The sequence below is a fragment of the Anser anser genome (assembly GCF_964211835.1).
Source record: "Anser anser genome assembly, chromosome: 2".
In the NCBI taxonomy this organism is placed as follows: Eukaryota; Metazoa; Chordata; class Aves; order Anseriformes; family Anatidae; genus Anser; species Anser anser.
In genome coordinates this window covers 83,582,916-83,598,933 of record NC_139721.1, presented here as the reverse complement: position 1 = coordinate 83,598,933, position 16,018 = coordinate 83,582,916, and the positions used below count along the sequence as shown (strand labels likewise).

The window sequence follows — 16,018 nt, the reverse complement described above, 5'->3', positions numbered from 1 at the left end:
CTTTATCTGCAGAGCAAATCATGTCATCATAGAAAGCTGCCAGAGTGCTCAGTTGTTACTTTCACTAAATCTGTGCTGGCTGTTTCCACTCTCCTTGTCCCGCCTGTCCCTGCAAAGGGCTTCCATAATTTTGAGGGCTGTGGTGAAACTGGATGGCCTCTAATTTACCAAATACACCTTCGTGTTGTGTTTGGAGATGAGACTAACATATGCTTGCTTTTGGGCAGCAGACCTCTTATCTCTCAGTCACCACATTGCAAAGACGGTGAAATGGCCTTGTGAAGTCCCAAAAAGTGGATGTGAAGACATCAACTAGCTCTTTGCATTCTCAGATGCATCCCATGTGAGCCTAGAGACTTATATATATCCAATTTGCTTTACTGCTCCCTAACTTAATCTTTCTCTACTCTGCTACTAGACAGACTTGGGAGGCCTGGGAGCTGACCTCACCAGTGGAAAACAGGGCAAAAAATACATTTTGATCTTGACCTTTCCTATGTGCTGTTTGATTTTTCTTTGGTTGTGTTCCGTTGCCAGTGTATTCATAGCAGACAATTTCATTGTATGTCCTGTCCTAATTCCATCCTTGTGTACCTTTGACAGTGCTTCTTTTTTCCTCCTTGGAAGCTACCTCCCAATACCACCTTCTGTACACATCTTTTTGGCATTTTGTTTGATGTAAAGGAGACCAATGCTGCCATAGAGCTTATGAGTTGAGTGGCTGGTTATTCCTCTTTTGTTTTGCAGGAGTAAGTCATAACAGTATCATAGCAAACTTCTTCCAAAAGCAATCTGTTAGCCCAAATCCAGTTATTGTGACCACTAAAGAGCTGGACAATGTTGGCTATTTTAATGTTGAGTGTGTTATAAAAAAGTTAAAATTCTGAGTTGGTGGATAATTTGATTCCTAATGTGCTGTGTTAGGCCTTACTTGCAAGTATATCTATACTTTTAAAGTTTTAGTCAGTGACAGAAGGAGCTATTTCTAAACAAGCAATCAGTCAAAACTCCCTTGTCATTTTAAGTTAGATGAATTTATATATCCAGTAATCTAATAAATGCCCACATTTGTTTTTTCTCTAGTTATATATTTGATGAAAGCAGCTTCTAAAATCTTGGTCTTGAATTAGATAGCTTTTTTTTTTTTTTTTTTTTTTTTTTTTCCCAGTGAAGTATAAAATCTTAGCATGTTGCATGGTAAGCTTGTTTTCTTTTTTGGAAATTTCCTTAGGTCGCATTTTATGAAAAAGTTACTTCGCTCTGAATCTAGCAGGATACCTGTGTAGGAGGTGTTGGGAAGCTTGAAAATGTTTCCATAGATACAAAACAGAGCCCTAGCAGCAGCTTTCAGCCAGGCCATGTAAGCGTTGAGATATTTTTCTGAATTAGCAATGGGCTGTCGGATTCTATCCAAATATACATATATTTTCACTTTTCAAAGTCTTTTTTTCCCCAGTGTATCTCCATTGGTGCAAACTGGCACAGCTCCATTGGTATCAGTGGAACTGCATGAGCTTATGAACTTTCATAAGTGCTTCTAGATAATGTTTTAAGGTAAGAGAATGCATCTACGTCAGATCATATCTAACCAGTCTGACAAGCTTTATTTAGTTATCTGCAATGCATTTATTATATAAATGCTTTGGCATTATGGATTGCTCAGCTTAGTAGAATTCACATTTAGTAAAAAGTTACTTGCAGCGAAGAAAATGAGAATAAACATGAAGTTAGGATACCTGATTTTTATGGAAGAACTCTACTTCTTCTGTATTTTTTCCATGTTATGCTCTTACTGCCAATAGTCTCTCCAAGCTCCCTTTCCTTTCCTGTTTTGTTTCCATGTTTACTACTCTTCCACTGCCTGTTCCTTTCAGATACTCTTGCTATCCTTTCATCATCCTCCTGTAATTTATAAATAGACTGCAGCCAATTCACTTTACCTCTAGTATATCCCTGTGAAGACCACCGGGACCTCCCTGAAATGAAATACTAAACCTTGATATTAAGTTCATAATTGTTATTGTTATCGAATACCTCCGCTCTTCAGAGAGAGACCAAAAAAAAAAAAAAAAAAGTACAGGCTTATTTTCTAAGCTCTTCTCCCAGCATTCATTGAACTCGAAACAAAATGGATGAATGACATGAGGAAAGTTTATTTTTTTACTCTTGCACCTGCATGGTTCAGGTGCCCCGTGTTTGTCACAGCCCCAAGGACGCCGCCGGCCCGGCCCAGGCCCAGGCCCTGCAGCAGCCCTGGGGCCACCAGCCTTTGCTCCACTGGGGCTTGGCAGGGCCTGGCAGGGCTGTGGGGAGCTGGAGCCCGGCCCTGGCCCCACGGAGGTGCCGGGGCTGCCCGGTGCCCCGCTGCTGGTGGGGCGCTGGGCCGGGCCATGCCTGCCCCCCCCAGCCCCCGGGCCGCCCCAGGCTTTAGGCCCCAGCTGCGCCACAGGGAGGCTGTTTGCTCATGGCAGCCAAGGAAAGCGGTACTGTTTGTGTTCTGCAGGTGAGGGGCTGTGTGTACCTACTGCTAAGTGTATGTAGATATTTACTAATGATGTTTTAAGTTCCCACTAAAATTGCTGAGAATTGTGAAAGTTTACTTAAAAGTCGGTTCAACAGTGCTGTCGTTCCTCTTCTCCCCCCCCCCCCAGGTCCCCCCCCCCCGGTACTTCTAACCTTGCTAGCCTTGCAAGGCTCTTCCCTGCCAAAGCTATTTCCAGTGATCTCCAGTCTGAGGGGCAGAGCGTTTGCAGTGCTCTGTAGTTCAGCAGGTTCTTCTCACTCAGCCACTGGCACTGTGAGTGTAAAGAAGGAGCATTTTCTTCTGCCTGTGTCTTTAGTTAGCACTGCCTCTGCCTGTCCTGGCACAGTTTGCTCCTATAATCTGCATAAGAATACATTAAATTCTTAAACTGTCAACAGACCAAAGCCATCCTGTCTTTAGATGTGGTTTTCTCTGTATTAATCATAACCTTATGCCTCATGCCTATCTAAATTTAAATAGCATTGCAGCTAATGGTAAATTATCCTGAAAGCACCTACAAGGTGCTGCTAATACATCAGTCCTCTGTAGAATTTCAAAAGAAGAGAGGAGAGGACTGGGAATCACTACAGGTACAGTTCAGTAAATTAGCAAACGCTTACTATCACAAAACTGACTTTTTCCTCTCTTTTTGTGGGTTCTTTTGGCAGTTTCTGACAGTTCCTTGTGGCTAGTTTTCATGATAGAAATGCTATTTGTTTTCCACGTCAGCTATTTCAATGAAGTTGTTGCATGGAGTTGTTTCAACCTGGTGTGTGTTTTTTTTTTTTTCTTTTTTTTTTTTTTTCTCTCTGTATAGTTGTGTGTGGGTTGGAACTGTATGTATGTGACGTGTCCTGAATAGAGTATCAACATTTCACCTTTAGGTAAAAGGTCAATGACAGAAAGTACTTCTATTGTGTGTTTTAAACTATTTTATCTAATGCCTGTGGTCGTGTAAATGTTGATGGGTTTAATGGTGGGGTAAAATGCCAACAGCTTGAAATAGAGATGAGTGGGTAGATATGGCAGTGTTACTTCATTCCACATGGTCTGCAGCTTTCACTTTAAAGAAAGAAAAAAAGCATATGAACATAAAAATGTGCATTAACATGTGGCCCTAGCTAAGTTTAATAAAGCCCCTGTTTAGTCCTTACTAAGGAAAAGGTTTCTTAGTAAGCCCTGTGTTAGCTTGATAACAACTTGGATTTTAACCTCCCCACCTCCGCTGCAAAATAAGATGCGAGGGATGGGCTTTAAGAGAAAAATACCATCTAATTGAAACTGTAGTTTTGAGAAACACTGTTCTTTCCCTGGGGCTGGAAAATGACTGGTAAAGACTTCATGTGTATAAGGAGGCCACTCTTGTGAAGTTTTTCATTCCATACTATGTATGGAATGAATAAGAGAAGTAGAGTGCAGCAAGATAAAAACATGGGCCACTCATCAGAAGGTTGATTGTAGTGTCAATAATGATATATTCAGTAATTTTTGTTGCCAAATGTCTTCAGTATGCATAAAAAAAAAAAGCATGGAACAATACACATTGTTTATTTTGCAAACAGCATATAGTAATCAACATATTGTAATGTGCATGTGTCAGTGAATATTTGCTGTACAGCTTTTCCTCAGGAACTCTCTGCCCTGGTTCTATCAAATCAGACAATATTGGCAATATATAAAATGTAAAGAAAGAAGAAAAACAGGATTATATGGGCAAAAAGCACGCACATGGATTTTTATATTGATAAAACTTGTTTTGTTACTTGCTTTTGAAGTAAAACATGTTAATTGAGATGTTTATAATATGGTAGGTATTTTAATCAGCTCAGTAATTAGGATTTTTCACAGCAGGGAAAGGGTGGCTATTTAAATATTTTATATGGATTTCCAACTCTCTTAGCTAGAGGTATTAGTCTTTTGTTTTATGCATACATTTGCAAAGATACAAACCATTATATTTCCTATTGTGTTTTGTGGGTCTAATTATAACTCTTTGTTCTATGGGGCTGTTGCTGAGTCTTTTGCACTCGCTATACTTCTAGTAGAGACTACATGAAAGACTGTACCATTAGGAATGGTATTGAGAGAGTTGAGAGTGCCATCACTAAAGTAGTTGGCATGAGAACTATAGGCAAAAATAAAGCACAGACAGTTCTTTGAAAATACGGAATAGAATTTAAACAGGGATGTCCTTGTTTGGATAATCAGGCGAACTTTCTGCATCTTAAGGTTTATTTGTTTCAAACTAAACTTTCCAAAGTATCGCAAATATTACAAGCAACAGCATTCTCTATTTGGAAAAAAAGAAAAACTCATCTTTTTCAAATTGGGAATACGTTTCCAGAGCTACAGCTTGACAAAGTTTACTCCAGAAGTTTTCACTTGCCCATGTGGAAAGCTGTGCTTGCTTTTCCCAATCCCAAAGTAAAGTATGGAAAGCTTGTTCAATCCCCGTTATTTGTCTGCCTTCTTCAGGTCATCTTTCATGATGCTTGAACAGTGATATGTAATGTGTTTTTTTTTTTATGTGGAAAACTGCAGTTGAACTTTTCAAGGTGGTTTGTATGTATGCATAACAAACCTAGTAAACCAAGAACTTCCAGTCTTTTTGTCTAATACATGTTTAAGTCTGTGCATAATAGTACTGATTTTGCTTTGGGCAAATTCTGCTTGAAATTAGGCATATGTATAGCATTTTAGTCTTTGTAAGTGCCTCTGCTCTCATCTCAGAGCTTTCTGTATTCTTCATCCATCATTGCCATATTTTGGCAATTGTTTGTCCTGTGAGTGTAGCAAGAAATAGGAAATACTAATGGGTGTGTTTTTAGTACTCAGTGCAAAAGAGGTCAATGCTCTAATTTTCCACCATGTGATGATAGTATTCTTGTGAGCATTTACTCCAGAAATCCTAATGCTAATGCGTGTTCTAATCCAAGCTAATTTGTTAGTGTGTGTTACTTGGAAGTGGAGAACTTTCAGCTGATTAAGAACAGCATAGATGTGTAATTAATGGGGGGTGGGTGGGGGGGGGGTGGGAAGCTATATATCTTTTGCCTGTCTGGGAATCCTAACTCTTTTCATCGTGCAGGGTTCAATAAAATGCAGAGAATTAAGTGAGAAATTCAGAAAATCAAGGGGGAACTGGGGTCCCCATAGATTGTCAGACTGTGTACATTTCTGTCTTAAGCCACAAAAAGAGTTTATTTCCTTAAGTTTCATTTTTTCACCATCTAAAGCATAGGTGAAATATGCATGTGAATGATTCTAGTCCTCTGAGTATGGATGGCTGCCTTGTTTATGAGAACTGTGTATTTCTGTAAAGTTCTGATAGCTTAATGAAAAAGATAGGACTAATCTCACTTGCTTTGCAAAATAAGCTTTAAAGATGTTTTGACGGCTTCCTAAGTAGTAGGTTCCTAGATAAGAGACTTCATTCTTTGTCATAATACGATTATGGGACTAACTGCCCTCACTAACATAAGTTCTTGCTCAAATTTGTACAGTGGTATTAGCAAAGAGTAGCATCCACCTTCAGGCTGAATATATGTTATTAGATATCTCCAGGACTCCTACTTTTCTGGGCTATTGCTAAAGCACTTCATAAAGGAGGAAATATGAAATGTTTTCATCACTTAGGTACCATTGCATAAGAATTTACGTTTTTCATTGCTAAAAAGGCAGTGTTACACATCTTCTTTGGAGTTCAATGCTTAAGACTTTGATCAGACCAAGATTACTTGCTGTTTAATTATATCTAATGAAGTATAGATCTATTTGTTTGTGTTAACAGGAGTGGACATTTTATAGACAAGTAAATTTCATGGAGCGCTGGATATATTTTCAGACTGAAAATTCCAGTCATCCATGAAATTAAAGAGAAAAGTGTTCTCTTTAAAGGGAAGTTTTGGAATTACAGAGCCTGACCACCTGTTTGATTATATTTTCCTATACAAACTTCTTATCACTTTCAATAAACCTTTCACTATTATATTTATTGGTATGGCCAATATAAGGAAAGGTGTGGTAGGAAGCTTGTTTAAATAATTCTGATGGTAAGAATCTATGCAAATTTTGCTCTGGAATGAATTTTGCCGTACATTTCAGGGAGTCAGCCATCGTGTATGGTTTTAACGGTGTGAAGTCTGTCAAAAATACAGTAGGAGTTGCATCGACAAAAAAAAAAATTCTATTCAGTGCTTTGAAAATGTTCTTTGCAAGGTCTCTTGACTAATGTCGTACTGCTATTTTTGCACAACTTCAAATGTATGAAAAGCTTTTGAATGTTTTATTTAAAGAAATGAGGGACTGGTTCTGTTAAAAAAAAAAAAAAATCCCCAAAAAAAGTGTTTAAAGTTAGTCACAGAGGTTTGCAATTTAGACATCCATAAAATTATCCGTGTTTTTGGAGATGCTTTGAGCTACCAGAATTTGTGTTAATTTCAGTAGCAACTGCCACTGATCATCAGACTACTTTAATGGGAGTGTTCCATATCAAATAATTTCCTTGTAAACTAGTTTACCACAGATTAAATTACTAACCAAATTATTTCTGAGCTAGACAGGCAGACTGAATAATATCAAGACTCTATTCTTAAAGTAGAGCCAAGTTGCCACAGGTACGCCATCAGGACAAGGAGGCATCTCTGTATGGAATTTCCTTTAGCTTGCGATAAAGGGCTGGGGAACCTGCCCTATAAGGGAAGACTGAAGGAGTTAGGTCTTTTTACCCTGCAGAAGAAAAGGTTTGGAGGGGACCTCATCATGGTCCTCCGGTACTTGGAAGATGGAGTTTCTGTTTTTACAGGAAGCCATTGGGAGGGCAAAGGACAACAGGTACAAGTTGCACTGGGAGAGGTTTCATCTTGATACAAGAAATAAGTGAGACTAATCAATCACTGGAGCAGCCTCTCCAGGGACGTGGGAGAGTCCCTAATGCTGAAGGTTTCAAGGATGTGAATGGACAGGGTGCTGGATAATCTCACCTAAGCTCCCCTTTTCCTGTGAAAGGTTAGATCTGGTGATCTTGTGAAGTCTTTTCCAATCTGATCTGGTCTGTTGTTCTCTGATTCTGTATTATCTGCTATTGGAACACTTGTGATGGAGGAATTTTCCCCTACCTCACAACAGGGAAAAATTGGCTCTAGGGTGTTGAAGAGAATTATTTGTGTAAGGCCTAATGCTCCTTGTATCTCCACCTGGCAGCAGTCCATGTGTTTTCCTTGACATCATAGCTCCAGTAGGTCTGCCAAGAACGTAGTGCAGGCTGGCTCCATATATAATTCTCAAATTTAGCATCTCAGTGCCAAAGACTAATCAATAAACCTGGTCAAAAGCTGTTAACCAAACCTCTTTTTGTCATAAAGAATGCTTCCTAGTTGTATTTCAGCTGTTTTGTGTATTGCAGACATTGAAACAGCAGATCATCCTTCTACATTTTCAGTGCAACTTTTATATGCATGCCTAACTGTATTCTATAGTCTTGAAGTGCCTTTAATGATTTCTGTTAGCGTTTCTGAGTGGATTCTTTTCCTATTTCAGTTGTGAAATCCACCCCCATCTCTATTCAGGCTGAAAACATGTCTCGGTATGTCCGCATTATCACAGAATGGAAGCCATGCTCTCACCACCCCTATTAAATAAGGCAGGTAGTTTATTTTCTTCCTTTAGCTTCCCATGTCATGCAGTTTTGGCATTCCCAAAAGCCTTCTCAGAGACTTTCCCTTTCTAAAGAGGAGGATTGACTGCAATTAAAAGATCTCCCTCATGTACAGCAGGAATTACTGTGTGAATTGCCTACTCCGGCTTTGGTCACGTACATAATGCTTGGTTGTCCCTGAAATACAGTACTGGAGAGTATATACATCTATAAACCTACACTTTGTTACTGTGCTTGAGGTAAGTATTGAATTAAGTATTCACTGCAGTATCCAGCATTGCTCTACTCTGTCATTTACTGTCATTGTAGAAGAGATGGTTCCAGATTGTTGTATTTGGGGGTGGGTGGTATTGCAGTTCTCTCTCTTTTTTTTTTTTTTTAAGGAAAAATAATTGTACTATCTAAGCTTTCTTTGTATTTCAGACTCACGTAGAAACCTTTATTTTTGGAGACTAATTCTGGCATTCCTATGTAGTTTGCTGCTCAGGGATGCTTATGATTACAGTTACTCTGCAAAATACAATGTAACCAAGAATGAAACCATGGACACTAACAATTCCATACTTTTGAAAAAAAAAAAAAAAAGTGACAAATATATTGCTACCTTTCAGAAGTCATAAAATTTACAAACAATCACTTAAATGTGTTAATAGCTTTAAGGATACAAAGAGTTCAGATAGCTTCCTGAGGTTATCTCAAAGGAATTGAACTTTTTGTACAAGATGGGATGGAAGTTCAGCATATGAAAAAGACAACCATAATGTTAATAAGAGATAAAGATGTTTCTCATAATCCTGTTTGAAAGTTTGTGATGAAATGTTACTAGTTTTTAAGTTGCTGGTAAGCCCCACAAGACACCGACATGGCTTACTGATAATCATAGAAAATTGTCTTTCATCTAGATTTTTGTGTTTTCATAAAAGACTTTTCATGCGTTCATATCAAATTACTGGTCCCTTCAGCTCAAACTTCAGATGGGTTGTGGTTACCTTTCTTACTGAAGAACTATCATAATGAATAACAATGAGCAAAGGGAGGTTGTCCATGGATGGCAGGGTAGTTTCATTACCAAAAAATACTGGTTTTGTTATTTTAGGTGTCTTTCAGAAAGCATGACGTATATTTATTAGGAAAAAATCCCTCAAGATCAAAACCTAATAATATGTGAAGCATGATTTGCAATTACTTAGCTGTGTGTGTATGTACTATTTCTATGTACTTAACAGGAAATAATAAAAAGTTAGTTTTCCACAAAAGCTACAGAAATTTAATATATTGAAACAGTGCCAAAGCATGCTCAAAGTGTGGTGTTGTCTTACGCATCTTGTTAGTTCTGTAAGTATTTCCAATTTTCTGTGTGAAAGTTGTCATATGTGGGCATGTTCATTAATTTAAGGCCACCTATTTAAAGATCCTAAGATATTTGGATGCTTTGAGAATGCAATTAACTGACTGATTGAACTTTCAGACTTATAAATACCTTGATGAAAAAAACAGTAATACTTTGCTCTTTGCATGTTTAAGGCAAAAATATGCGACATATTATGAGGTGATACGATAACAGATAAAACACCAGTGCTTCAGATAGATCCTCGCCTGATGGTAAAGCCCTTCAGAATTTGGCAATGCTACACTGAAATAAATGAAATCATACTTTTTTATCGTAATAGAGAAGCTGCCTGACAAATTCACTATATACATTTTCAATACAGTTTCATCTAGTTTAAGGTCATGCTTCCTGAGTGCAATTTACTTCCCTTCTGGTACTTTCTCCATAGCTATCAGTTTTACCCGAAATTTTAATAATTTGTAATATATAGAGGCTAAAATATTTCAAATAATAAAATCAGAAATGGAATCTAATGTTTTCATTAGATTTGAGTATTAAATATAAGGGTGAATTCCTGTAAATACACTATTTGATTTTTTTAAGAGCTCTTAAATGAGAGCCAGAAGTAATGGAAGAGATGTGGCTCCACTTTTAATCAGAAGTTATTTAAGAAAAACTAGCAATTCTGAAAAGTAAAGATAGTAGTTCTCAACATGGTTGATTGACAGTACAAGATGGGGACAAAAATTTTTTCTTAAAGCTTAGCTGTAGTGGTAACCTCATGCCAGCACATCCTAACCCTTTAAAATCACATGAGCTCTTGATGGTTGAGCACCAGGGAAAACCCAAGACCATCGTGTGTAAACCCAGTGCTCTGTATGTATGTAAGAGTGCTGAAGTCAGAGAGGAGCTTGTCAGGTAAAATACATTTGTGTTGTCTTATTAGACCTGCTGACATTGAAAACGGGAGGAGGAAAATAAAAAAAAATCCCCGTGGACTGAGAACTTTGACTAGGATAAATCAAGCTCAACAAGGCAGTATAGTCTGGTCAAAGATATGTCCTCAATTTTTTCTATTCGCTTATGTGTACTGGTCAGCCTATAAAAAAATCTTTTTTATAAAATACAGTAGCTGTGTTCATATGAAATCAGTAATTCAGGTCAAAAATAGGAAACAAGACTCCTGATTGCTTCCCAGAAGAGGCTTTTGGCTTTTCCTTTTCAGTGTCTCCATAGCACTCCTAGATTGACAATCCTTGAGAGAAGAGCAATGTCATTTGCTTGGTCTCTCAGTATCCAAAAGCTAGGCAGGCCCCTGCCTGTTAAGAAGACAACTGAGGTTTGAGTTTAATTAAGCGATTAACTTCTATTGCTTTGTAGTATTTGAAGCTAGGAACAGCTGCTGAAACTGATTACACACTGAGGCGAAGCCTGAGGTGTTTGATCAGTCCAAAAAGTCATTTTATGCCAAGTAAGGAATGAAGTGATAAAGATTATTCTTGTCATTATATAACAAACCCGTAATATAACAATAACAGGAGGACTGACTTACACTCTGAGATTTTGAGGAGTGGTCCTAAAGCTGCTTTCCTGGACTTTCCAGAGAGGTGCTAGTACACAGATGTCTGCATTTATCAGCCTCACGAATTAAATGGAACATACTCATATCGTTCCTTCATCAGTCAATTTGAGGCCACATTGTGATGAAAAATCTGTTGCATAAAGTGTAATACATACCCACCCTTTTTTTTTTTTTTCTGGAACATTGGACGGACTATTCAAAGATAGTCTTGGGTAATATTAAAACTGAAACATAATGGTAGTTCATTAAAATCATTTAACAGTTTAAAGGAGGAGCATGCAGGGTAATGCAATGACCAAATATTGCACTGATTTTCAGGAGAAAACACTGAATGTCATGTAACTTGCATTGTTCTAGTGCTTTTCCAAACATGGTAACTTGTGCAGATTTTAAAAATTTCAACCTCATAATATTCCTCGAAGTAGTATACTAATTTTTATTCCATTATTTCATAGTTTCTAAAACTGGTACATACAAAGCATAACTGATTCGCCTGAGTTTGTTGAAGTGTGCCATGTCTAAGAACAGATGTGTACGTGCTTTTAGCTGAAGTGCTGTATTTTGAATATTGAACAGTGCATCATTTCTGAGTGAATCTGTGAAATTCTCTCTCTGTGTAAAAACCACCAATTTTCATGAACAGCTATGTATTTTTTTACATGGAGTTGCATGTTTTATGAAATTATTTGTACATATGTTGAAATCACAATGTAGGTGTCTATTTTAGTCAGAAGGCGGCTTTTTGAGAGGCAATTTTCAGGAGCAGATGGAAGCAACAGAAAATATAGTCAGTAGCTCCAGATCATATCATGGTAGCAAGGATTACTTTATTTCTCCTGGCTGTCACTGGGTGGATTTTTTTCCTCTCAAAGACCTGAGAATTGTCTGTCTTTGCCAAATCATACAAATGAGGGAAATGGCTCGGTAGTCGCTGGCTCACATACTTCAAACTTTGAGTTAGTTTTCATGCTGTGTTCTTTGTCATGATCTAACAAGTTAGATTCATGCACAAACTAGCTCATACACTGTACAGATGGAACTTAGTACGTTCCCAATCAAGAGGCTGCTGTTTTTCTGATCAATTTAATGTAATTCAATACTGTTGTGTAGCATGCTTCACATTACTACCATAACTTTCATGCAGTTTGATGTCTTAAAGATCACTGAACCCCAAAATAGGAGAGAAATATTTCCAATATATCACTGTTGATTATTGGTTGCAGGCCTAGCAATATGTCACATGCTTTTAAACGATATCTAGAAACATGCTGAAATCTTTTTTCCCCTTAACGGCCCTTAAAGGCAAGTTTCTCTTTCAGCAGCAGTTTGCTGTCCCTGTAGATGTTAATTAGCAAACTTCTGAGTCCTGTTAGTCTTAATTGACTGAAATCTTTGCTCCATTTATGGTACCCTAAGCTTGATCATGTTTTTTATCCTTGCTCTGCTGATTGAATTCAATTAACGTGCTCCCTGTTTGATACTATAAATAACCTTTTTTTTTTTTTTTTTTAGAACTCTTAAAATTCCTTTCAGAATTTTTCATGTAGGGTAGGTGTCCCTTAGAATTGTGGATGTTCCACACTTATATAGGGGAGGAAAAGAAGGAAGATAAAAAAATTGGATCACCTTGCTAAGTTTTGCTCATGGGGGAATGATGTAAAGAAAAAGAAGAAATAACAAATAGGACTTAATAACTTGAAAAATTGTCAGAAAAGAACTTGAAGTATAAAAGACAGTAATAGTTGCACCAAAAAAAAAAAAATTCCTTCTTGTGATTGTTATTCTTACACCAACTGTACAAGGAAACCATAAAGAAAGATAATCACAGAATCATCTAGGTTGGAAGAGACCTCCAAGATCACCTAGTCCAACCTCTGACCTAACACTAACAAGTCCTCCACTAAGCCATATCACTAAGGGCTACATCTAAACGTCTTTTAAAGACCTCTGGGGATGGTGACCCAACTACTTCCCTGGGCAGCCCATTCCAATGCCTAACAACCCTTTCAGTAAAGAAGTTCTTCCTACTATCCAACCTAAACCTCCCCTGGTGCAACTTTAGCCCATTCCCCCTCGTCTTGTCACCAGGCACGTGGGAGAACAGACCAACCCCCACCTCGCTACAGCCTCCTTTAAGGTACCTGTAGAGTGCGATAAGGTCACCCCTGAGCCTCCTCTTCTCCAGGCTGAACAATCCCATAATGATGCAGTCTTTAGATGATACAGAATTTTTCAAGTGGTATGGGTATGCAGCTCTAGAAAAGCAGTTTCTTCTATTACGTGAGAGGGCAGGGTGCTAGTAAAATGTCAGTAAAAAAAGGTTTTAGCAATGAGGCTCGGGTTGTATTTTCGTGTAACTGAGATTAAAAATTAAAGAACAGGAAGTAACAGTAGAAGTCCCCTAAATATTCCGTATATTTAGTAAGTGCTTGGTGTCCAGCAAATATAATTTAGTGAGGAATTGTGAGAACTATTTAAAGGAGTCAAGAACTCAGTTACCTTTAACTGCAGCAGGGTCAGGGCACCTGAATCTTTATGGCACCTTTGAAAATGCCAGCTGCTGTAGACAAGGATGCAGGTAGGTTTCATCTTTTGATTGTGTGGGGTGTTTTTTTTTGTTTTGTTTTGTTTTGTTTTGTTTTTGTTTTCCTCCCCTAACTAAAAGGGGAAAACAGTGGAGAAGATTTACATAAAATCACAAATTGGAGTCACAGCCCAGTCACAGACAAATAAACTGGGAGAAAACAAAGTAAAACAGAAGTAAGAAAGCCTGGTCTTCCTGTGCATGCTCTTGTAGAAATGTGTGTGCAGATATGCATATGTGCACATGCGTGTATAAGTGAAGAATGTTACTTTTTGTGCAGGATCAGTGGTCAAGATACAGAGTATTTTTCTCCCAGAACCAAGTGATAGTGGAGAATGCATTTTCCATGATACCCTTACAACATGGATAACTGGGGGATTTGCACACAGCCCTCAGACATGAGTGTAGGTGATGAACACCAAATGTGCTCTATCACTTCTTGTTTCTGGAGCATAAGGACAGCAATGGCATTTACGTCCATTAATAATGATGATAACATCCAAACCAATTCTAAATGAGCTTAGGGATGTCATACTTAGTTTTAATTTCTGAGACAGAAATATTGATGGGTTTTATAGTCCCTGAAAGCCTGTTTCAGAATGGTTTTTGCTCACTGTCTGGTTACAGTCACTTGAAAGGCAGTCCTTTCAAATGTGGTTTTCATCTTGTAATCACACAGAGACAGTTAGTGCTTTGATTTATTTATTTATTAAAAAAAAAAATCCACCTTTGAAGAATTATTCTGATATTTCATAACTTTCAGGACTACAAGAGGTTTTAGGTATTGATACGTTTTATTTTGCAGCATGTGTCTATAGCTTATCCGTAGCCTGTTAGTAGAATGTTAAAAGAACACTTACACCACAAATCTGTTGCAATATGTGTGAGAACTTCCAGTTTTTCACCTTACATTGGAAATCTGACCAAATATAGCGTGTGACCTAATATATATATGTATATATAAACATTCAAGTTTGATTTTTTTAGACTTTCTATACTAATTTGCTATTATTCAGCTGTAATGTTGAAATGAAACTGAAGAGTACTGAGTGCTGTTCAACAGTGCTGTGTAGAGAGCTCCTTAACATTTACTGTGTTGACAAATACACAGTATTTACCTTTTATTATAATTACTATAAAAAAAAAGTTCTGTTAACTGCACTTGCTTAAAAAGCCAGCCAATTTTATGAAATTATGTTTTATTTCTTTTACTAAAGGAACTCTGCTTAATATTAGTGTCCTTTGTATGTCTAATTTTGGTCTCAAGTGCTTGTTTAAACCCAAGAATACTAAACTACTCTGAACATACTTATAACTGGATCAGAACATGGCTTCTTGAAGCTATAACAGCAGAAATTTTTGAAGAAATCCAACCTGGTCCCTTGGTTTTGATCTAGTTAGGACTTGCTCTTTTTACCTAAGGAAGAAAAAATAATGGAAGGACTGTGTCTGTAGCAGAATATAAAACAGGATTTGATCAGAAATAGAAACAATGTCATATGTCTAAGAGTGCCAGAACTACTATTGCTTTTTGCTTGCTGCCTATAACTAGCTGTTTTCCTGGAGTATTCAACCCCAAATATAAGTTAGAGTTCAAAGACCATGCTCACACAAAACATCTCTGGAGTTCATTAAGTTCTCTGTGATAGGTTTGAAGTCCCTAAGTTTCATTCTCCTACTTACCTAAGTAAGTAATTCTCCAACATTCAACATTCTCCATTCTCCAACAGAAGTGGGGAGTCTACTGAATTACTGAAATTTCAACAGATTAAAAAAACAAAACAAAACAAAAAAAAACCTGACCAGCACCACACCTCAATCAACCAACCACAGCCTGTTGTGCTTTTTTTTCTAGCTGTTTCTAGCCATCCCATTTATCTTCCATTCAGTTCATTTCACTGCACTGACCTCTTTCCATAACACCTTTCTCGTTCTAGTTCTCTTTTCTGCCTGCCATTTTTCTCTTCACACTTCTCTTTTGTACATTCTGCCTCAATTGCACCATTTGTCCCTTTCTCATTTCACCCAGTGGGCCAGACTTTTTTTCATGTGTGAAAGGTTGTGTGGTTAATTCTACAACATCAAGGTGAAATGAATGCTTACTACTAAGTTTAAGCAATAAGTGAACCTTCAGAAAACATCCTGTTTGTAATTGCAGCATAGTGGAGGAGCCGTGCGGGATTTCAAAAAACAAAGCTTTGTCACAGGTGAAAATACACATTTCAAAAACCATATCCTTACAAACCTGCCCTTGATTAGTTTTCTTTTATTGACAGCAGACAGAAGCAGAAATGGCCTATTGTCTTTGGACTGTACTTTTTTTCCCCCTAGACTTTTTGCTG

At 37.7% G+C, this 16,018-nt stretch overlaps 1 protein-coding gene across 2 annotated transcripts in view; it reads left to right on the top strand.

Annotated features, from left to right (window-relative positions):
- Positions 1–1,562: 1,562 nt before the first annotated feature.
- LOC310895032 (uncharacterized protein) overlaps positions 1,563–16,018 on the top strand; it is a 287,235-nt gene continuing 272,779 nt past the window's right edge. For both annotated transcript variants that reach the window (XM_083825796.1, XM_083825797.1), the window contains exon 1: positions 1,563–2,503. The gene's annotated coding sequence lies outside the window, so the exon portion shown is untranslated. The remainder of the gene's footprint in view (positions 2,504–16,018) is intronic.